At 36.8% G+C, this 23,622-nt stretch overlaps 1 long non-coding RNA gene across 1 annotated transcript; it reads right to left on the reverse strand.

The window, feature by feature from the left end:
• Positions 1 to 11: 11 nt before the first annotated feature.
• Positions 12 to 16,504, reverse strand: LOC148951466 (uncharacterized). The gene is made up of 3 exons (XR_016141875.1): positions 16,361 to 16,504; positions 5,622 to 5,776; positions 12 to 174 (listed from the first exon to the last, which is right to left on the reverse strand). It is a non-coding gene; the product is annotated as an uncharacterized LOC148951466 (long non-coding RNA).
• Positions 16,505 to 23,622: the final 7,118 nt, after the last annotated feature.

Raw genomic sequence — 23,622 nt, forward strand, 5'->3', positions numbered from 1 at the left:
ACAAAAAAACATTGAAACCTTCAATACATTTTAAAATATAATATAAAAAAAACAAGCTGATTTCCAAGTTAATTGTCTTTTATTAACTCTCTTCCTTGTGCTTCTGAACGATTTTATTTCTTAAATTGAAGGGGTAGACGCTGAGAAGACTTGCAACACCAATTCCAGAAATCCCTGAAAAAAAATGAACCAATTATCCTTTTCAAATAATTTCCAATGAATCTAAAGCGGTCCCTACTCTTTAATTATACGTCACTGACATCACCAGTAGCATCGGTGGTTGGAGCTGACGACACATATTACTTTCAACAAATGTAGGCTGTATTTGGTCATTGCTGTAACAGTCAGGAAAAAGAACAGATAGAGAAGAAAACAAGGAATGATGAAGTTACGTATATTTATTACTAATAAAAACGTTCGTAAATAAAATTAAACAAGTTTCGAGAAAGCCATTTAACTAAATAAAAGTAAATTAATATGAAAATTTTGTTTTAATTATTCATGTACGGTGAGCCAAGATCAAAACCTGCATTTATTCAAAAACGTTCAAAAATTAAATAAAAAAAACAAGTTTTTTAAACTGAAAGTAAGGAGCGACATTAAAACGAACAGAAATTATTCCATATATGAAAGGGAATGTCCCCTCCTCAACGCCTCGCTCTTTACGCTAAAGTTTGACTCTGTCTCACAACTCTATTTTTTAAAGCAATTACAAACTTTAGCGGAAAGAGCGAGGCGTTGAGGAGGGGACATTCCCTTTCATATACGGAATAATTTCTGTTCGTTTTAAGTTTTAATGTCGCTCCTTACTTTCAGTTAAAAAAACTTTTTTTTTTATTTAATATCTTTAAGAAACAGATTAGCCGGGATGACGGTTGAAGCCCGGAGGTCAATATCTATAAGAAAAAAAGATATAAAAAAAAAAAAAACGGCGGCGTATTAGTGATGCCGCCGCCGATAGAATCAATCATCAATCCTGACATTTTCATATATCTATAGAACCCTAAAAACTAGTGCTTTACTGAAAACACAAAACCGAAACCAAAAACAGGACGAGGAGAAAATTCTAGGACTAGCCTAAACAAAACAAAGATTAATTGATAAGTTTGCCAGTAGTCTTTCAGTGACCCTGATATCGATAACTTTTAGCATACAATTCTGAAAAAAACAGCTCATTTTTGTTCGGAGGGGGGGGGGGGGTTACCTGATTTTTCTCGTGGACTTTGTGTAACATCCTCGAGCAACATTACGTTAGCTCGAGACCGTTAGTCCGCCCCTTGTGAACGAGGACGTGTCCAATAGGCTTACTTTCATATCTATAAGGGGCATTTTTTTTTTTTTTTTTTTTTTTTTTTTTTTTTTTTTTTTTTTTAGTAGTGCAAAAACAGACTAGTATTTACATACAGTTAAATACTGCAAGCTAATTTTTTGTTTTTTTTTTTGAGACAGCAAAAGCAGTTAACGTAAAAAGAAGCCAAATAGTAGAAGTAGTCTAAATATTTTTTTTTTTTTTAGCTAAAAGTAAGGGCGAATATCTATAAAACAAAATCCAGGCGACGATTTTTCTTCCCTGCATAAATGTCGATGACCTTGTCAGGGCAAATGTCAACGTCCCTATGGACTGCAAGGAGGGCTAAGCCACTCAATCGTTCTTCTCCTGCTGAATTTCTCAGCCAGGTTTTCAGCCTTCTGAACGTTGAGAATCTTCTTTTCAGAGCAGCAGTGCTAACAGGTAACGTCACAAGAACAGCCAGAAGAAGAAAAACACTTGGAAAAAGGGTGGCGTCGCATGCCTGAAGCGAAGACACAGCACGAGTAGGCCTCTCTGATACCGGAACATTCTCCCACTTGATTTGCCATAGCTCCTTTTCTTGCTTCAGCCAGTCTGGCTCGGGAAGAATATCGCCATACAATTCAACCAATGACTCCAGGTTTATTGCCTTCAGATCGACAGAAAAAATTTTGGCAGGAGAAAGGACGCTGAGATTTGACAGCAGTTTCTGGTGAAGCTCAAATCGTTGTTTCAGCTCGGAAGTGAAGTGGTCCAGGAAAAGAATAAAGAGCGAGAATCTAAAGTGGTTGAGAAGGTCTGGATCATCTGCATGCCTACTCCGGCCACCTCTTGTCCTTGGAAGAGTCATCTCTAGTCCTAAGTAGCTGGCAAAATGCTGAGCTTCGTCAAAAATAGACGTGAAAGCAGTGGCAGCATTTCCTCGCATTTCGTTTGTTTTTGAAAGGACAGCTTCCACGTGCCTGCTCGCAGCTGCCAAATCACAGTCAACTGACTGAATAGTCTTGCACAGTTGAAGCGTAAGGCCAAAAAGCTCTTTGACCACATGGAGACACACAACAAATTACGACTGGTTCATCGTGTCCAGCAACTGCGCCGGTTTTACAGAAGTTTCTGCATTTCCGTTCTCTTCAAGAGCTTCCAGGGATCGCAGGATTGGTCGGTACAGCTCAAGAAAACGCACGACTGAATCGTGACGTTCCACCCATCTTGTTTCGCAGAATCCGGTTAAAGTATGTTTCCTCGAATCCGGTAGTATTTCCTTGATCTTCTCTTTTAAATTCTGTGTCCTGAGTGGGAAAGTACGATAAAAACTGCAGACTTGTGACAAGTCACCGAAAAAATGCTTAAACGCCAGAATAGAGCATACAGAAGAGATGACCAAGTTGAGACTGTGCGTACTACAATGGACGTAAAGCGCCTTCGAATACTTTTCATGTATAACAGCCTGGACACCCCTAACATACCCACTCATCACTGCTGCACCGTCATATCCCTGACCAGCCATCTTGTTCAGATTAAGACCAAGGCTTTCGAGAAATCGCAGGATTGATGAAGCCAAGTCCTCATGCAGGTTCCCTTTGAAAGTGGAGCAGACGCAAACAGACAGCTGCTCGGTATTCGAAACGTCCGCCGTATCATCGGCAAGCACCGAAAAGCATTGACTTGAGTTTACTCTTTTCACAATAGACTGCTGAAGAAGCTCCCCGGATGCGGCGATAATACCATTCTGGATGATGGGAGAAAGATATGTGGCATTTCCGGCCGAAGAAAGAAGATGGTTCTTCAGAACATCGTCACCCTGTCTCGCCCTCAGCCGCAGTAGTGCTCAGAAGTTGCCATCATTGTGAGAAGGTTCTGGATCCGAGACCGCAATGGGGCCGGAATCGTTGGTACCACGAAGGGCAAGCTGTTGCCGCCATCAAAATATCACCGTCTCAACAATTGGTCGCAACTTCTGGCGATTTTCTTGAACCTACACTGTCCTTGCCGCGTCTAGTTGGTGCAAGATATTGTCCTGCCTTTTCTCCGAGACAGAAATGAAGTTTTCAGCCGATGAGATGCAGTTTCTATGAAACTCTGCTTGTTGGTGAGCTGTAAAGCACTCTATTGCATCCTTCCAGTTCCTGAATGGTTTGGTGACTAGATTCCCCAAGCGCTGGTGGCAGCTTTTGCCAGCTGTCTGTGACGAGAACAGAACGCAAAATCTGCAAAAAGGCAGCGTCCTCAGACGAAGAGTAGGACAACCAACTGAAACGAGCGAGCCAAGTTAACTGAAACTTGAGCTTTTTTCGGATACTGGAAAATGTAGGAGATATCTGGAGTCTAAGGGCTCTTCAGCAAACGAAGTTTAGAATTTGCATCGAAACTGGATGATTTGTTGACAAAACGACCCATGTCATTTGCAAACAACGACTGGGTTGGTGCAGGTGCATGTTGCGTCGTGGTTGTTTCCAGTGTGTGTGATTCAGAAGCTTCAACGATGGCTCCAGTGCCCTTCAGATCCACAGGTGTAGATAAATGCTCCTCGGACATCCCGCTAACGCCACTGTCAGAAACATCCCTGGTCCGCTTGGGCGCAAAAAACGACGTAATGTTACACTTCCTCTTCATGTTGAAAATCGCTCTTCTCTTATCCAAGTCTGAAATTGAACTGAACTGAACTGACAATCTTGCACTCTCTTATAACATTTACCTCGAGCCCCCATTAATCCTAATTTACTATGCAAGGCCTGACCTTGCATAATAAGGTGAACATGGGGTTACCTAATTGTGTAAGCTGATCAAACCGTTTACCCACAAAATTGCAATAGGATTTTTGTATGCCACAAAATGCAATAGGATAATAGTGTATATTAACCCTAATTTACTATGCAAGTTCAGGTGAACATGGGGTTACCTACGGTTACCTAATTGCGTAAGCTGATCAGAACCGTTTACCCACAAAATGCAATAGGATTTAGCGTGGGAGCATATTTTTTTTCTGGTAAGGTTTTGCTTTTACAGGTATTTTTTAGACTAATTTTCGACTTGGTCAAAAATTTCAGGGGGGGGGGGGGTTCAAACCGAGTAACCCCCGTGGATACGGCCTTGTGAATTTTTGCTCGTTTTTTTATGCACACAAATAAATTTTACAGAAAAATGGAACTAAAGAAGTCAACATGATTTTTTTAGGGCATTGCAATAAGTTTTACCTTTCATATCCCCTAAATTTTCACATTTATGAGCAACTTTGTCACGTAAATAAAGAGTTTGAGGGGGAGGGGGCTACCATTTCGACTAACCGTCACAAGCGCTAAACGTCATAATATCTAACCGTCAGGACATCGACAAAAAATTTATAAGTTTATATAGTAGCATTGAGTATATTATAGTTTAGAAACAAATTTCGGCTATATGTTTGCACCTCCGGGGGGTGGGGGTGAAGCATAGCATATTAAATACGTTACCTAACCTAATCTAGGTACCTTTTTCCCCCTAAACCCCAAAAACTAAAGTTTTAAAATTTTAGATGTTATGACTGTTAGTGGTTCTGACGGATTTTTTTTTGTCGATGTTATGACAGATTTTGTCGATGTCCTGACGTTAGTGTTCCTGACGGTTAGATGTTATGACGACTTCCCTCTGAGGGGCATGTAATTCTCACTATCTTTAAGAGTTTGCAAATAAAAAATCGAACTATTTTCATATAACTGGAAATGAATATGTGCCATTTTACTCGTTTTGTATTTTTTTTTGTCCACAGCGCGTTGTTTTACTTTTGACTTAATAAGAGGGGGCGGGGGTATACAAGGGGGCAGATTGTGAACCCCCGGCTCAAAATTCTCAACTGTGAAGACTATTACAATAGTTCTCTCGTTATGCTTCTCAGCCTTACCGGTCCAAAAATGATACTGAAAAATGGCATTTGGCAATATGGCAATTTATGACGGAGTTTTTTTTTATAATTTGCATTCCCCGGTAATCTGCCCCTTTCGAGCAAAAAAAAGCAGATTTTGTGAAACAACGTGATAGAAAGCACCACTTCGCTGCTGTTTATAAAAATGGGGCTCAAAACTTTCTATTTGGACAATTTAGACTTGCTAGCCTAGACTTCCTATTCTCTGGCATTTTGGCACTCTTTGGGTACAAATTGTTTTGTGGCGCAAAATGGCAGAATGCGCCACTTTGCGGTGGTTTGTTCAGATCCTATCAGGAAACAAGCAAATTTAAACTTAAAATAAAAAGGAATTTCGACTAGAAAATCTGTTAGTGTTAAGTAAAGTTTTGAGACCAAGGACTTATTGACGGAGTTGTATATGATATGTCAAATAAATATAACACAACATACCTGAGGAAACTGTCGATTGTTCGCATAAGTCCAAAACGTATTCATGATCAACAGCAAATGCACAGCTTCAAAGGCGAAAAGTAACTGAAGCGCACGAATTTTGTCGAGGTCCATATGTCCATACCTGCGCATGGCCCTACGCTTCCATCGTCTAACTTAAAAAAAACATAATTACATTTAATTGCAATCCATGTCTGTACTTGAACGAATGCATTAGATATAACTTACAAAGTGCCTAAGGTTTATCTTTTCCCGGGCTAATTTATTTAGAAAAATGTTTAAAGAAATGTGGTAAGAGAGAGTTAATTTAGAGCAGAACGCAAATCGAACATTCTTTATAAGAAATTCTAGAAATAATTTAAAAAGCTTTTACCACAAAACTAGTATCTCAAAGAAAATTGATGAAAAATAGGGAATATAATTCTCGGAATTATAATAGACAAATTTTTAACTTTTGTGGAATTATATTTTAGATTTTTGTATGTTTTTAAACAAATTCTAAAACTATATATTTTCATGTGTATTATATATATATTATTACCTAATAAATGAATCATCAAAAAATATTTATTTGTCTTACAATTATATTTATATGGGGTTGCCAGGAAACTTGCAATCATAAATGAGATCATGAAAAAAAGTTTAGGAAGCCCTGAATTATACCATCCGTATGTGCGATATAGCACTAAAAACTACACCAAGGTTGTCACTTCTTAAGTAAAAAAAGCTTGGAAGCATAAAACAGTATCATTGCAATAATCATGGTCCAAAACCCTTAACCGGAGGTATGCAAGAACACCTCTGGTATGCTCCTTCTCCAATCCTCCTTAACAAGCTATGCAATTATGGTCTTACTAACAAAAATAGATTGCATTAGATTATTCAAGCCGTGTTTCTGTTAGTTGAGCGTTGGACTACACACCAGAGTGTTTTATGTTCAATGTCCACTTGGGTATTTTTTTTTTTGTTTTTAATCACGGTTTTGTCTCTTTTGTCACTATTTTTTTCACGTGATGCACATGCACTTTTTTAAACTTGTCAAGCATTTTGACTTAAAAAGGAATAGAGGCTATATAGTTCATGGTTTGCAACCACGTTCCTAGTAGATTACTAAATATATACCCCAGTCAGTGGCGTAATTTCGCCAAAATCCTGGGAGGAGGGGTAAAGTTGAAGTCAATTTTCCCAAATCAAGTGAAAAATAAGCCATATAATAAGAAAAAGGTAAAAATGTACTAAAGAAAACTGACCTGTTATTGTGGATGTTTGAATTATGTAGGTTTATCTTAGTTTTGAAAAGATTTTTGGAGAAACTAAATTTCAGCTAGGGGGAGGAGGCAAACTGATGTCTGGGGTGAGCTGAGGTCTCAGAAGGACAGTTGCTCCCTCTTTCCCATAGCAAATTAGATCACGGATCCCAACCCCTTGCCACTTAAGAGGTTGGAAAAGGGCAGTCATTTAGTTCTAGAACCGCTCAAAGTTGTTTATTAAACGAAGAATTACTTATTGTTACATTTACTTATTGAAATTATTTACTTATTTTTACTACTTAATAGTCAAAATGAAACTATTTACAACGTATAGCCTATAGAAAAATAATGACACTAGAAACCTATTTGCATTTTCTTCTTTTATATATTTTTATTTGTTAGGTTACATTCCGACTCTTTTTTTTACTGTTTTACACCTGTGTGTTTAACGTTTTTGGTGTTTAGCGGGAGGTGGGATCTTTTGTGAAATGAGTTAGAGATACGAAAATTTTGTTTCTGTTTTGAATTCCTTGAAAATCTTCCTTACAAAAATAGTTACTTCTAGAACGCAAAGGAAATCGATACGCAAATAAAATCTTAAAACCAAAAAACTACTTAGTATAAGTAGAGTGCTAAGTTATACTTTGTTGGGACGTATAGAAATTCCCATGCTATTTGCTGGGACGTATACACCTTTTCAAAGAGAGTGAGTATCCTCTCACATGGTCTTCCATTTTGCTGGGACATATAGGAATTACCATACTATTTGCTGGGACGTATAGGAAAAACATTTCCAAGCATGTACTTGTGGCATTGAATAATAATATACTAAAAAGTTTAATAGATATGAACCGTACAAGAAAACCCCCGCCTGAGACACTACAGTTGCACGAGAAAATTTTAAAAAGTGACTGGCTTTTCTGATTTTTTTGGAAGATTGCCTTAACTCGACAGTGGTTTGTTATTAAAAAATTGGATGTTGCAATCATAATTGTTTATTGACATATCCAAAAAGGGGTAAGGGATTTTCGGATTGGAGTGTAACTCGAGAGTTGTTTGTAATTAAAAAATTGGATGCTACAATCACAGTTGTTTGATTGACATTTGCAAAAAGGGGTAAGGGATTTGCGAATTGGATTGTAACTCGAGAATAGTTTGCTATTAAAAAATTGGATGCTACAATCAGAATTTTTTGATTGACATTTGAAAAAAGGGATAAGAGATTTGCGAATTGGACTGTAAATCGAGGGTAGTTTTTTATTAAAAAATTGGATGCTACAATGAGTATTGTTTGATTGACATTTGCAAAAAGGGGTAAGGGATTTGCGGATTGGAGTGAAACTCGATAGTTGTTTGTTATTAAAAAATTGGATGCTACAATCACAGTTGTTTGATTGACATTTGCAAAAAGGGGTAAGGGATTTGCGAATTGGATTGCATTAAGGTGGAAAAAAAAAAGAAAAAGAGGGTTAAACTGATTATCAGTTAAGGTAACCCCTCGGGGTTATTAACTCAGGCAATTTGTTATAAATTTGAGACAACATCAATCTATGAAAATGGTTAATGATGATAGAATGACATTGTGAGTTGACTAAGCTTTACCTCTCCGATGTGTTCTGTATAATACACAAGTTGTGTTTGAACAGTGTTGTAAGTTTAAAATAGGGTCCAACGTTATAGTATACTAAAAAGTTGATACTAAGAGAGATGTAGATGGCAAGAAAATAATTTTAATAAAGAAATTCAGAACAAACCTTAGAAATCCTTGCAAATCAAGTAGTAAGGTGTATGTGAGTACGAACCATCAAGGATCATAAGCACCAATGACCCTAACCAGCAGAGACATCAACCCCCTAAAGGTCCCCTATCCCCAAACTCGAAGGGTACCCCTCCCCTCCAACTTTTTGGTCCCCTCCCCCATTTTTTTAATTCTTTTTTTTTTTTTTTTTTTGTCAATTGACATTTTTTCTGATGACATTTATCATTCATTACGATCGTAGCTTTCAAATGTGAAACTTAAGTCCATTTTTGGATCGAAAAATAAAATATTTATGTAAAATCTGAGTTAATAAGGGTTTTTGACCGTAAACTCTAGTTTTTTTGTAAGAAAATTATGGAAAATACAATTCTCTGGTTCAAATGTGAAACAAGTCCATTTTTGAATCGAAAAATAAAACTATTTCCGTAAAATCTGAGCTAATAAGGGTTTTTGACCGTAAACTCTAGTTTTTTGTAAGAAAATTATGGAAAATACAATTCTCTGGTTCAAATGTGAAAAGTCCATTTATGGATCGAAAAATAAAACTATTTCCGTAAAATCTGAGCTAATTAGGGTTTTTGACCGTGAACTATAGTTTTTGTAAGAAAATTATGGAAAATACAATTCTCTGGTTCAAATGTGAAACTTAAGTCCCTTTTTGGATCGAAAAAATAAACTTAAAGTAAAAACAAGTTTTTCAACTGAAAGTAAGGAGCAACATCAAAACTTAAAACGACAGAAAACATTATTTATATGATTGGATTCACCTCCTAGTCAATACCTCGCTCTTTAAGCAAAAGATTATTGAGTAATTACATAAGAGATATATATTCTAATTAACGTCATTTCTGTTGAAAAAAAAACAAGTTTTTCAACTGAAATTAAGGAGCAACATCAAAACTTAAAACGACAGAAAATATTATTTATATGATTGGGTTCACCTCCTAGTCAATACCTCACTCTTTAAGCCAAAGATTATTTAGTACTTTCATAAGAGATATATATTCTAATTAACGGCATTTGTGATTAAGGGATTAGAATTAGAAGAATTGTAATCCATTTTTAAAGAATTAGAACAACATTTTTAAAGAATTAGAACAAAATTTGAACTTTAGCTTAAAGAGCAATGTATTGACTAGGGTGCGAACCCTCTAATATACGTATTCAAAATATATCAATATAAAAGTTCGTTACGTAAGTTAATTCGTAAGTTACGTATATTTATTACTAATAAAAACGTTCGTAAATAAAATTAAACAGATTTCGAGAAAGCCATTTAACCAAATAAAAGTAAGATTAATATTCAAATTTGGTCAAAATCAAATTTGGTCAAATTTTGGCCAAAATCAAAACCTGCATTAATTCAAAAACGTTCAAAAATTAAATAAAAAAAACAAGTTTTTTTAACTGAAAGTAAGGAACGACGTTAAAACTTAAAACGAACAGAAATTATTCCGTATATGAAAGGGGCTGTCCCCTCCTCAGCGCCTCGCTCTTTACGCTAAAATTATTTAGTACTTTCATAAGAGATATATATTCAGAATTAACAACATTTCAGTTGAAAAAGGAACAAGTATTTTCAACTGAAAGTACGGAGCAACATCAAAACTTAAAACAAACAGAAATTATTACTTATATGAATTGGGCTGTCACCTCCTAGTCAACACCTCACTCTTTACGCCAAAGATTATTTAGTTCTTTCATAAGAGATATATATTCTAATTAACGGCATTTGTGATTAAGGGATTAGAATTAGAAGAATTAAAGAGCGAGGCATTGAGGAGGGGACAGCCCCTTTCATATCCGGAATACTTTCTGTTCGTTTTAAATTTTAACGTCGTTCCTTACTTTCAGTTAAAAAAACTTGTTTTTTTTATTTAATAATAAACAAGAACCAGAAATTTTCATGGAGAGAGAGCTGGATTTCACGGTATTGTGTAAAAACAATCAGAAATAAAATTAAAAAAAGGAAAGTTTTTTAAACTGAAACTACGGAGCAACATTAAAGCGTAAAACAAACAGAAATTATTACATATATGAAAAGGGTTGCCTCCTCCTCAAACCCTCGCTCTTTGCACTAATTTTTTTAGGGGTTTAAAAGAAACCCTTTTATCCTAGGCAGCGCAATCGCGTTGCCTAAATAAAGAACGATATTGTTACAATGTATTATTATTATTTTTCTTTTTTTGGTTTTAGACCAGGCCATTTCGTGTCGAAGGAGTTGTCGTAGAAACTTCAAAAAAGGCTCATTCGATTGGAAATTCAGAGATCTAGTGCCATTTTTAATCGTCGAAAGTGATTGGAGGGCAACTAATCCCCCTCTCACACCCAACTTTTACCCAAACACACCCAATCAAAATTTTGAGATTAGCCATTTTGTTCGACGTAGTTGAAAGTTGTGAAAATTGGGTCTTTGAGGATGACAGCCCTCCCACGGCCCTCAGGGCAAGGTTTATAAGTTATGCCCTGGGGGTATATAAGGTTTTCATAGAAAGCATTGACGTAGAAACTTAAGAAGGGGCTCATTCAATTGGAAATTGAAATGGCTAGTGCCCTTTTTAATAGTCGAAAGTAATTGGAGGGCAACTAACAACCCTTCTACGCCTACCATTTATCCAAAGACATCCAATACCAATTTTGAGATACCAATTTTGTTCAACGTAGTTAAAAGTTCTGGAAATTCGGTCTTTGAGGATGATAAACCCATCAGGACCCTCAGGGCAAGGGTTATATGTCGAACCCTAAGGGGCATATAAGGTTATTATTGACAGCTTTGTTGTTTGGAAAAGGGAGCATTCAAAGTGACATTCAAAGGGCTAGTGCCCTTTCTAATAATTGAAAGTGATTGGAGTGCAACTAACCCCCCTCTCACACCCACCTTTTCCCAAAAATATACAATCAAAATTTTTAGATAGCTATTTTGTTCAACGTAGTTGAAAATTTTGGAAATTGGGTCTTAAAGGATTACAGCCCCACTCCCCCCCAGAGCCCTCAGGGCCCGGGGGGTAAGTTATGCCCTGGGGGCATATAAGGTTTTTATAGAAAGGTTTGTCGTAAAAACTCCGAAAAGAGCTCATTCCATTAGAAATTGAATTGACTATTGGCCTTTTTAATAATTGAAAGTAATTGGAGGGCAACTAGCCCCCCTCTCACAACTACCATTTGACCAAACACAATCAAAATGCTTGAGATAGCCATTTTTTGAACGTAGTTGAAAGTTCTGGCAACTATAAATTTGAGGATGACAACCCCGTAAAGCCTTCAGGGCAAGGGTTGTAAGATATGCCCTTGCGGCATATCGGGTTTTTATAGAAAGCGTTGTTGTAAAACTAAAAAGTGGCTAATTCGATTGAAAACTGAAGGGGCTTGTTTACTTTTTAATATTTGAAAGTAATTGGAGGGCTACTAACCACCCTCTCACGACTACCGTTTCTCCAAACGTATCCCATCAAAATTTTGAGATATTTTTTTTTGTTCAACCTAGTTAAAAGTTCTGGAAACTAGGTTTCTTATGATGACAACTCCCTCCAAGCTCTCGGGCAAGGGTTGTAAGTTATACCCTGGGGCATATAAAGTTTTAGTCGAAAATACTTCCAAAAGGGTCTATTTGATTGGAAATTGAAATGGCTAGTGTCGTGGTTAATAGTCGAAAGTAAAACGAAAGCAACTAACCCCCTCACACGCCCACCATTTCCCCAAACTCAATAAATTACAATTTTGAGATAGCAATTTAGTTGAAAGGTCTGGAAATTATGATTTTGAGAAAGACAAACTCCTTTCAGGGTAAGTGTTTTTAAGTTATGCCCTGGGGGCATATAAGATATTTATAGAAAGTGTTTTTGTAGAAACTTCAAAAAGGGTTCATTCGATTGGAAATTGTAAGGACTAGTACCCTTCTTAGCAGTCGAAAGTGATTGGAGGGCAGCTAACCCCCATTTTGAGCTCGCCATTTCCCCATACAATAAAATTTTTTAGATAGTCATTTTCTTCAACGTAGATGAAGGTTCTGGCAATTACGTCTTTGGGGATGACCCTCTCTTCAGAGCCCTCAGGGCAAACGCTGTAAGTTATGCCCTGGGGAAACATAAGTTTTTTTTTATAGAAAATGTTGTCTTAGAAACTTCAAAAAAGACTCATTCAATTGGAAATTAAAAGGGCTAGTGCCCTTTTTAATAGGCTAGTCAAAACTGTTTGGGGGCAACTAACCTTCCTCTCATGCCCATAATCTCTCCAAATACATCCAATCAAAATTTCTAAATAGCCATTTTTTCAACGTAGTTGAAAGTTTTGGACATTATGTCTTTGAGGCTCATCAGCCCCCCACCCCCACACCCCTCCCCGACCGGGGCGGCCGTTATGACGGGGGGGCGGTTAATGTTTTGATAGAGCATTGTAATACAAAATTCAAAATTTTCGAATTGCTAGTGCTCTTTTTAATAGCCAAAAGTGATTAGACGAAAACTAACACCCCTCCCGCGATCACCATTTCCCCAAAAACATCCAATAAAAATTTTGAGATAGCCATTTTGATTAAAATAATTGAAAAGTCCGAAAATTATGTCTTTGAGAATGACACTCCCCCTACAGCCCTCATTGCACGGGTTGTAAGTTATGCCCTGGGAGCATATAAGGTTTTATAGAAAGTGTTGTCGTAGAAACTTCAAAAACGGCTCATTCAATTGAAAATTGAAAGCGCTAGTGCCCCATTTAACAGTCAAAAGTGATTGGAGGAACTAGCGCCCCTCTCAAGCCTTCCATTTCCCCAAACATATATCAAAATTTTCAGATAGACATTTTGTTCAACGCAGTTGAAAATTCTTGAAATTATGCCTTTGGCAGCGTCGTCATAGAAACTTCAAAAATGACTCATTTAAATGGGAATTGAGAGGGCTGGTGCCCTTATTAACTGTCAAAAGCAATCAGAGGGTGAATGCCCCCCATACCCATTATTTTCCCAAACACTTCCTATCAACATTTGATATAGCAATTTCGTTTAACTTAGTTGAAGGGTATGAAAATTATGTTTGAGTATAACAACCCCCAACAGACCTCAGAGCTAAGATTGTGAGTTATGCCTTGGGGGCATATAATGTCATATAGAAAGTGTTGTCATAAAAACTTAATAAAAGCCTCTTTTGATTGGAAATGGAGCGAGTTATTGCCCGTTTTAATAGTTTAAAGTAATCAGAGGGGTAATCGTTGGTGCTCAAGATCCTTGATGGTTCGTACTCACATACACCTGACTACTTGATTTGCAAGTATTTCTAATGATTGTTCTTAATTTCATTATTAAAATTATTTTTTTGCCATCTACATCTCTCTTAGCATAAACTTTTTAGTATGATCCAACGTTAGACTCTATTTTAAAATGACAACACTGTTCAGGCGCCACTTGTGTATTATACAGAACATATCGAAGAAGTACAGCTATTCATTATTAAAAATCTTTTTCTCACCATCTACATCTCTCTTAGTATCTACTTTTTAGTATACTATAACGTTAAACTCTATTTTAAATTGACAACACTGTTCAAACGCCACTTGTGTATTATAAAGACGACATTGAAGAAGTAAAGCTAGGTCAAGTCATAAGACCATTTTATCATCGTTAAACATTTCCATAGATTGATAATGTTCCAAATTTATAATAAATATCTCGCTTTTTGCAATGTGCAGGTCAAACTGTACTGTATATTCTTGTGCAATTTCTTGTGTAATCGATATCAATAGCAATAACCAGTCTGGTTGTGTTATACAATCTCGACTATACTCTCAAAACGTGTTTGACCACTTTATAGGTAAAGGTTTGCTTGCTTTTTACAATGTGCACGTCAAACTGAAGTGTGTATTCATGCCTCAGGCTTGTAGTCGTGAAAATACACTGTATATTCATGTAGTCATGAAATTCCGTATGCCCTTACTACTAGCATGTTTTACTTTTTTTCAGTCAAGATGTGGTTGAGATCGTCAAGATTGATTTCTCCAGTGATTATGATGACACAGGACTTGCAATAGCGCGTGCTGAAACCATGATAAGAACTGAAATGCTAGCACAAGACTATACATTCGATGGTAACTTTCATCCAGGGTGTAAAGAACAATCCGTTCCGCCGAGTCTGGTTGATTTTAAAAGGATTCTGCTGTACAGTACGGACATGCAAATTGAGGAAAAAGTCAACATATTCAGATTACCCTTTAAATGGTGCAGCTTTTGCAATTTAACGCTAAAAAGTTTCGTCCTAAAAATCGTAACAGATAAACTAACATTCGACACGATAGACACAGGGAAATTCCTCTTGCTGTATCCACCAGTCTTATTGCATACTCAAAGACCAGAAAAAGTGACATCGTAGATAAGCTAGGTTTTCGTGATCTAGGAATTCCATACGATCGAGTATTGTGGATAGCAACTGAATTCACAAACAAAATCTAGGACTAGTTTGACGACATACAATGTATTTGTCCAACCTTCCTCAGTAGGGGTATTTTCACTCCCACTGAAGTTGAAAACGTCGACCATAATCTCTCCTATACAACCGCTACTGATTCCTTTCATGGGACTGCTATTTCTATAATACAGCTTCCAGCAGCCAACCATTATCTGACGGAATAGCTCTCTTCGAGGCAGAAAGAGCAGTACAGAGCATCGTGAAAAGTTCGGAGCCTACCGAGGGATTATACCAAAGTCCCTCCTGCTCGTTTATGCATAGCACACCCGTTAGTCCCTCGTATCGCACCGATATACGAACCATCCATCACTGGAGAGCATCGTGTGAACGGAGAAGAAGATTTGTTGCATCATGTTGAAGAAGTAGCGGAGAAATAAAACGGAAGTGCTTCGATGTCGGTCTCGTGGGCCGCATTCTACTCCAATAGGGAACCAATGGTGGACAAGCCAAAAATCACGATCACACTGTTATCTATTTTTAAGGATCAAGCGCATTCAGTAGCGGTGATACTTCACACTATGAACTTGGTTAAGACAATGGTCGCGTATCTAAAATAAGGTCAGACTCCAGTTGTTGACAGCTGATCAGCCGCTCTATGCGCAGATGAAACTAATACGATGGAACTTTCCAGAAATACATCCGATAGATTCGTTTATCGTCATTTTGGGGAGCTGCACATAGAAATAAATATCCTGAAAGGGCTAGGAGACAGGATGAAAAGATCTGAATGGGACGAGCTTCACATCCAAGCTGATGTTACAAGAACAGGAAGAGCAGATGCCATTCTTAAAGGGTCACATGTTACTAGGTCCTGTTGAGCTCACCAGGTAACTGCTTCACTCCTTCATATCCTTAGGCGCGGAGCATATGATGAGTATGCTGCTGAGAAGGAAGATAGCGATAATGAGGTGCTATCTTTTGATGAATGGTGTGAATCAAAAAAAGAACTCAGTACTCAGTTTAGTTACTGGTCAACTGTACTTGATATTGAAATGATTTTGTTGATGGTCGTACGATCCATCCATCAGGCAGATTGTATGCCTTATATCGATGTTCTGTGAAAGATTCTGCCGTGAATTTTAGCTCCGAACCACAAGAACTGCGCCAGATGGCTGTCAGTGCACGTTCGAGACATGATTGTCCTCAGTATCCAAAACCCAGCAGTATTTTGTGAGTTTATTAAAGGAAACTTCACAGTTCGAAAGACAAAACATACTTTTTTTATAGAATAAAAAAACACTTACTGTTTTTTTTATTAAATAAAATAAAAAAAACACTTACTTGTGATGACCCTTGCATGCACCACGAGACAAGCGATTTCCATGATGCAAAAGATTACGACCACATGAGGTCCATAAAATGTCACCACGTCACTTACGTCACCGAAGTCATTATAGGCGATGGAACCAATGATACCAACCGAGCATGTCAGTAGGCTCGTAGACCATTCCTAAAGTACAGTTTGTCCTTAAAAAAAAGAAATTAGGTTTACATAAGACCATTATAAAATATCCATCGATTAATTAGTAACAAAAGGAGATTGCCTGCTATAAGGCATACTTTATTTGTGCAAAAGCAGTACCGACTATAGGTTTTTGTAGAAGGCTTTGTCGTAGAAACCTCAAAAAATACTCATTCGATTGGAAATTCAAAGAGCTAGTGCCCTTTTTAATAGTCAAAAGTGATTGGAGGGCAACTAGCTCCCCCCCACGCCCCTCATTTCCCCAAACACAGCCAATCAAAATTTTTAGATGGACATTTTGTTCAGCGTAGTTCATTTCCGGATAGAAATTATGTTTTTAGGAAGACACTCCCCCAAAGCCCTCAAGACAAGACAAGGGTTTTAAGTTATACCCTGGGGGATAAACAAATATCTATTGTTTTAGCTACCTCTCATAAAATTTACCTAACATTTCACTATTAAGACGAAGGAAAATAATAGTTACCATTCATAATAATAAATAATAATAAACCCATCCTAAATCAGCTGCAAATGGTAGTTTTATTTTTCTCGCTAGACTTAAGACAGGCCTAGCCTATCTTAAGAAAAGGCATTGGATGAGGAATCAAATGCTGTACTCTTTTTTTCTCTATCTCATTTCTGTCCCATAAGAATTTTTATCACTAGAGTATAAGCTATGATAAGAATTCTTAATATCAGTGTTGCTTTAAGCAGGGACTTAATTTGCTATGGCAAGGGGGGAAGGGGACTGCCTATCCTAGACCTCGGTCTGCCCCTCCCCCAAGCTGAAATTAAAATTTCTACAAAAATCTTGTCAAAACTAAGACAAGTCTGCATAATTCAAGAATGCACAGAAACTGATCAGTTTTCTTTAGTATATATTTGCCTTTATACTACCTTTAAGCTACTACTTTATGGCTCATTTTTCACTTAATTTGAGTAAACTGGCTCCAACTCTCCCCCCCCAAGATGTGGACGAAAGCACAAACCAGCTTTTAAGCAACATCGAAACAATGTAGGTCTACTTAAGAAATAGTTCGCTTACATGATCAAAGAACGTGGGTAAACCAAAACTGTTTTTGGGGTTAGTATAGCAAATGAGAAGTGATTTGAGAGTTGGAACAATCTAAGCATTGTAATGTGTTGTAAAAATTTGGGTTTCTGTTTCAGACTAAACTTAACATATTGAAATAATTTTATATTTACAATTTTAAATCTTTATTAATTGTTCATTAATTTAAATACATTAATTTGAATCTACTAAAATAATACTGAACTCAATACACTTAAACTTAACTTAACATACTTAACTTAAACTTAACATTAGTGAAATAATTGCAAATTTACAATTCTAAATTTACATTAATAGTTCATTAATTTAAGTCTACATTAATTTAAATCTACATTAATTTAAATCTATATTAATCCACATTAATTGAAGAGTACTATTTACAAATGTTGTAGATTTTTTTGTGTGAACTGAATGAAAAAATCCTAAAATGACTAGCACAAATTAATAGTTATCTGAATATTTACTAATGAAGTTAGGTTAATATTTTTCCCTACCTCTGAACGCGAAGGAAGGAGGCTGGGAGATAAATTCCTCTCTAAAGCTGGTGCGATTCTCTCATCCCCAGAGTACTTATTTGTATTTTGTTAAGAGGCTCTTTGAATATTTTCAAGTGGTCTTAATGGATTAAAAGTCTCTTTGTTAAAATCTGCACATAAACGGAGGATGAAGGCGAAGCTCCTCATAATTTAGTCCTGTGGGCTCTTTGTTAAGAAAGTTTTGGCCTTTAACTACAGTGTTTTGTGTTTACACCTCCCATTGCTTTGTTTAAGGTCATCTTATATTCGTTGTCAAGGTTTGGGGATGTGTATGCAGCTGTTTTTTCATCTTTCTATGGCTTATCGTTCTTTTCTTTTCTTTCACAAATACTTCCTTTCTATAGCTTTCCTTTCTTACTATCCTTTCACAAAATTGCTTTTACATTAAACTGTCATGCTTTAATTTTTCAGGCTCGGAACAGTGGGTATGTACTCGTAATAAGGCACTGAGCATGGTGAATCTGGTGTCAAGATTTTATAATAAAAAAGGGAATAGCTGACGATATAACGTACTTTGCACTTGTCGTGTTTACAATTGTTTTTGGGAAAGTTTTTGAATCATATGGCGGCAATCAAAAGCTCCTTGGTTTCATTATTGGTCTCATTATTAGTCTTCTGGTTCCTGGATCACATGTATATCATGTACTTATTGTTATCCTTTTCAATGCTTTTTTAATCACATTTTTAAGAAAGTATGTTTATTTTAAAGTCAATGCTTTTTTAATCACATTTTTAAGAAGGTAGGTTTATTTTAAAGTATATATTGCATGTAAAATTATGCACTTATGATTTCTCATTTTCCATCAAGGAAATCAGATTAGTTAAATGTTTCTTGATAAAGGCAGGTCACAATCAGAATCAAATTCATTTGTCTAATTTTTTGTTTTAGTTTTAAAGCAATTGATTCAGGCATTTATGTATGGATGCTGGGGCCTCATTATTTCGAGATTTCATCATTTTGATGATTGTCTTGTATTTTCTTTAAATTTTCATAATAGAGTGAGATTTATGACTGTTTTACTAAAATTTAATTAATTCAACCACCAAATAACTGCGCTTATTTATTATTATTTTCATGTCTCCATCTGTGCTTTTTCAGAATTTGTATTGTATCGAGTTAACGACGCTTCTTGACTGCTAAGGTTCTTACTTCGGTTTTGCAGTGTGTTACTAAAGCTGTATTCGATCTCAGGGTTCGATATCATTCCGATATTTTAGTTTCAGCATTGTTTGCCACTTTTTTTTGCTTTGATTTTGTTATAATTTTCTTGCTTATTTTTTTTTTTTAAGGACTCCGAAATTCGAATTCGGCCAATTGTGGCTTGTGATAGTAAGTTTTCGATATCAATATCTTATCTTATCTCGAACGTGTCAGTTGTTTATTTGACGAAATCAGGGGAATTATTAATTTTGATATAATCTAATCAGATAATAAAAAATATATTAAAGCAATCTAAAATGTAATTAGAGGGAACGTTAGCCAATTTGGGAGGAGAAACAGCTGATCTCCTTCAAAATTGACCGAACTTGACTCACTGACCAATCAAGTGAGAAGCTCTTTTAAAATTGATGTAAATTTGTGCTAATATCAGAGCACTTTAGGGGAGAGAATGTAGAATATAGTGCATACCAGTGTACACATAGTGTATACCAGTTGTATTTTTACCTTTTGTCCTGTCACTCTTTGAGTTACTTTGGTTTTGACCAAAGACAGAGTTGCTGAAAAGTAACACAAACCGTCCATGAAATAGTTTGGAAGAACATTATACTTTTTTTTCTATATAAATTGCTTGATCTGAATATCTGTTGCAAACCATGATTATAATATTGGAAGCGACTATGATGGCAGTGGTCAAATATGGGTCTGAAGCATGGGCACTCCATAAACCGGATGAAGATTTACTAGATGTTTTCCAGAGAAATTGCTTACGGATTGTTCCGGGTACCCGGCTGACTGACCCTATTTCAAACAGTGGGCTGTGCGAAAAGTGTGCTTCAATCTCGCTTTCTACGACTATAATGAGAGAAAGGTTGAGGTAGGGCACGATCTGTGGATGAAGGATGACAGATTGCCGAATGTTGTTCTTTTCGACCAACCGTCTAGGGCTATACGGAAAACAGGGCATGCGCGGTTGGAGTGGGAGGATGTCATAAAGAAAGTTTGAAGGGAAATAAGAACTTCCTGGGAGAGTGTAAAAAGGGAGGCTTTGAATAGATTGGGATGGGGTAAGATCGTGTGTAGCTGAGTTGGCCTCAGTTGGCTTGATGCTGCGGTGATTTGTTAGTAGTAGTAGTAGTATTTGCTATGTTTTGCATTTCTCTGGAAAAAGATGAATATTAAAACAAACAAAGAAAAAAAGTTATAGTAAGAAACTCATAGTAAATTATAACTTGCTATATTGTTTGTTTTTTTTTTGTGACTCCCTAGTTATATTTGTCATCACTCTTTAGTGATATTTATCCTATAATGATTTATAGTGACTTTTTTACATTTCTTCTGAATTTAATTTCGGTCTGACTTTTGCTGGATGTTTTTGTTTTGCTTGTACTTTTGAATAAATTACATTAAAAAAGAAAATTTTTATAACCCAACAAAGAAAAACATAAATTTTACAACAAAACTTCTTCAACAGTTGAAAACTAATTTCTTTTTGAATACTGGCTAGACAAGACATTACTTTTGTAATTCCACTTTCTCAAATGATTCTTGTCCAGAGTGGTTTATCCTTTGTTTTTCTGGCCAGTAGCAAGCTAGATTCATAGATATTTTGCATAAATTGATGTCATATTACATAAACAAATCATTGCAATGCGTGACCAGGTAAAACGCCACCATACAGCTGGCAAGATGGGGGATTTTCTCAGGAAATGTCGAATAATTGGGAAAGCTTTGTGAAGAAAAACGTTCTTTCTTTCCCTCCTAAAGGTACATGAGAATAGGAATCTGTAAACCAGAGTTTAGGGAATCGAATTTTTAAATGTAAACTAAGTTTTCAGACAAGAATTTCCGTTTACATTGCGACAGCCAACCAGTGGCGTAATTTCGTCAAAATCCTTGGGGGAAGGGCAAAGTTGGAGCCAATTTTCCCAAATCAAGTGAAAATCACAGTAAAAACAAAAAAAGCCATTTGGTACCATAAAGGTACTACTTAGTGCTGTAAAGGTACTGTATAGTAATATAAAGGTGCTTTATAGTAATATAAAGTTAAATATGCACTGATCTGTTTCTGTTGATGCTTCAATTATGCAGTTTTATCTTAATTTTGACAAGATTTTAAAAGGAACTAAATTTCAGCTGGGGGGGGGCAAACTGGGGTCTGGGGGGAAAGGCAAACTGGGTTCTGAAGAGGGACAGTTGCGCCCTGCCCCATATCAAATTACGCCCCTGCAGCCAACTACAGAAATGAACCAAACTGGATAGGAGATCCGGTTTGGAGATCCTGCTCAAACAAGACAATCTTTATGTGCAAGAATGGACATCTTTATTGGTGGTATGGATGAAAAAGTTTGTGGAGCTTGCAAATACACAAGCTGTCAATCTTCGATTGTAAATTAATGTGTATGTGCTCAGTATGGCCGATAAAGAACATAGTAAACTGAATACCTGTAGAACTGAGAGGTTTACTTAAAAAAGGGTAACTTGAATTTTTACTGTTATAGGTGTTCCATATCCTTTGATGGCAGGATTTAATAGCGTTTCACTTTTCCTATCTAACAGAATCAGAGCTATTATTCAGGTAATGAGTCAAGTGAATCAATTAAGAAACATCTAATGCTGTTGAATCAACTGCTGGGAATTAGGCTACTCAACCCATGGCACGAATAAATTAATTTTCTGAAATTTGATTATTTCAGTTAAAGTTGCATCTTTAGCTACTTTCTATTTATAGATCATGTCACATATGGAGTACAACTTTCACATTCACGTATCTAGTTTTCTTCAGGTGCTCTACTTACTTTGGACTTGAAAAATCACCATCATTAAAAAATGCCATTATGATGATGCTTACTCTGGAGGTAAGGTTACTCGTTGCTCAATCGTTCCAGCATTTAACGGCCCATAAAATAAAAAAGCCTGTAAGCCCTAAAACCCCCCTCGGGTCAAAACTAAAGTACGCGTTGTTTTTCTTGGTCAAAAACGACTATAATCTTTTGGCCTGAATAACAATGGAAATCCCTTTTTTCGACAGGAGCATCTTTTTCCGCTTTCTCCTTCTCTGCAGGAAGGGTGATACTGGAACGTCATAGAGAGCTGTTTAAGTACTCTTTTGAAAGTAAATTGCTACATCTAGTGCTTGTCGTAAAAAAAATAATATAAATGATTCCAAACAGTAAAAAACCTACAGCTTTTTCCAGTAGTGGTATCGGAAGCTTTCCGCTAGCGTTGCAACCCTGAAAGGACATAATGTTTAATTTTTTTTTTTTTTACCGAGCTGTCGTATATAACCTAATGAATAACGTCATTACCATAGGTTACAGCCATAAACCTCGCCAATGTGGTTGGATGAGTGTGTGTGCCTGGGTGGGTCTGTGGTTTGGTGGGTGGCTGTGTCTGGTTTGGCGGGTGCGTGTGTGTTGTTGGGCGGGTGGATGTTTGTGTATGTGTGGCTGGGGTGGGCGGGTGTGTATGGTGGGGTGGGTGTGTTTGGTTGTATGGGTTTATGGGGTTGTGTGGGTTGGTTTTTCTAGATAGGGTTTGGCAGCTGGATAGGTTAGTTGTGGTTTGGTCGGCGGGGCTAGGTAGGATGTGGTTGGGCAGATGGGTAGGTTAGCTTAGGATTGGGTAGTATAGGTTGTGGTTCGGTGGGTAGGGTTAGGTAGGATGCGGTTGGGCAGATCGGTAGGTTAGCTTAGGATTGGGTAGTCATCGTTGTGGTTCAGTGGGTGTTTGGATGGTTGTGTCTGATTGGGTATGTTTTTGGGGTTAAGGGTGGATAGTTCTGGTTTCGCTGGTGGTAAGTGCTTTTTTGTGGTTAGGTGGGTAAGTGTTTGTGTTTGGGTGGGTGGGCATTTGTATATATAACAATTTTATAAGCCGAATCTTATAAGACTCTTGGGCGTTACATCTCGCACAAGATGCAAACAATCAAATAAAGAACTTGTTTTCCAGTGTGTAAATGGGGTTAAATTAACTGGTACACTCAAGGAAAAGTCACCCTTTTCCTACTTAGAAGTATTGCCAACAATATAGAATAATTGCCAACAATATTGCTTCAGCAGTAGCTTATTTACACTTAAAGAATTTTATCCTTCAAATATTTTATCTCATAGAATTGGATGCCAAAAAAATTATAGCCGACAGTGACGCAATCATAGAATATAATCGTCTAAGGAGTAAGTACAGACCAGTTCCATGTCTTTTTGACAATCCTAAGCAGCCAATTGTTGACATTGAGACCACTACTTGCAAACAGGAGCAGACACATGAAGGTCCTCAGAAACAAGCCAAAACAAGTTTAAAAATCCAATAGTA

This window comes from Artemia sp. Qi Xiang Cuo, chromosome 6 (assembly GCF_049724085.1).
Source record: "Artemia sp. Qi Xiang Cuo chromosome 6, ASM4972408v1, whole genome shotgun sequence".
NCBI lineage: Eukaryota > Metazoa > Arthropoda > Branchiopoda > Anostraca > Artemiidae > Artemia > Artemia sp. Qi Xiang Cuo.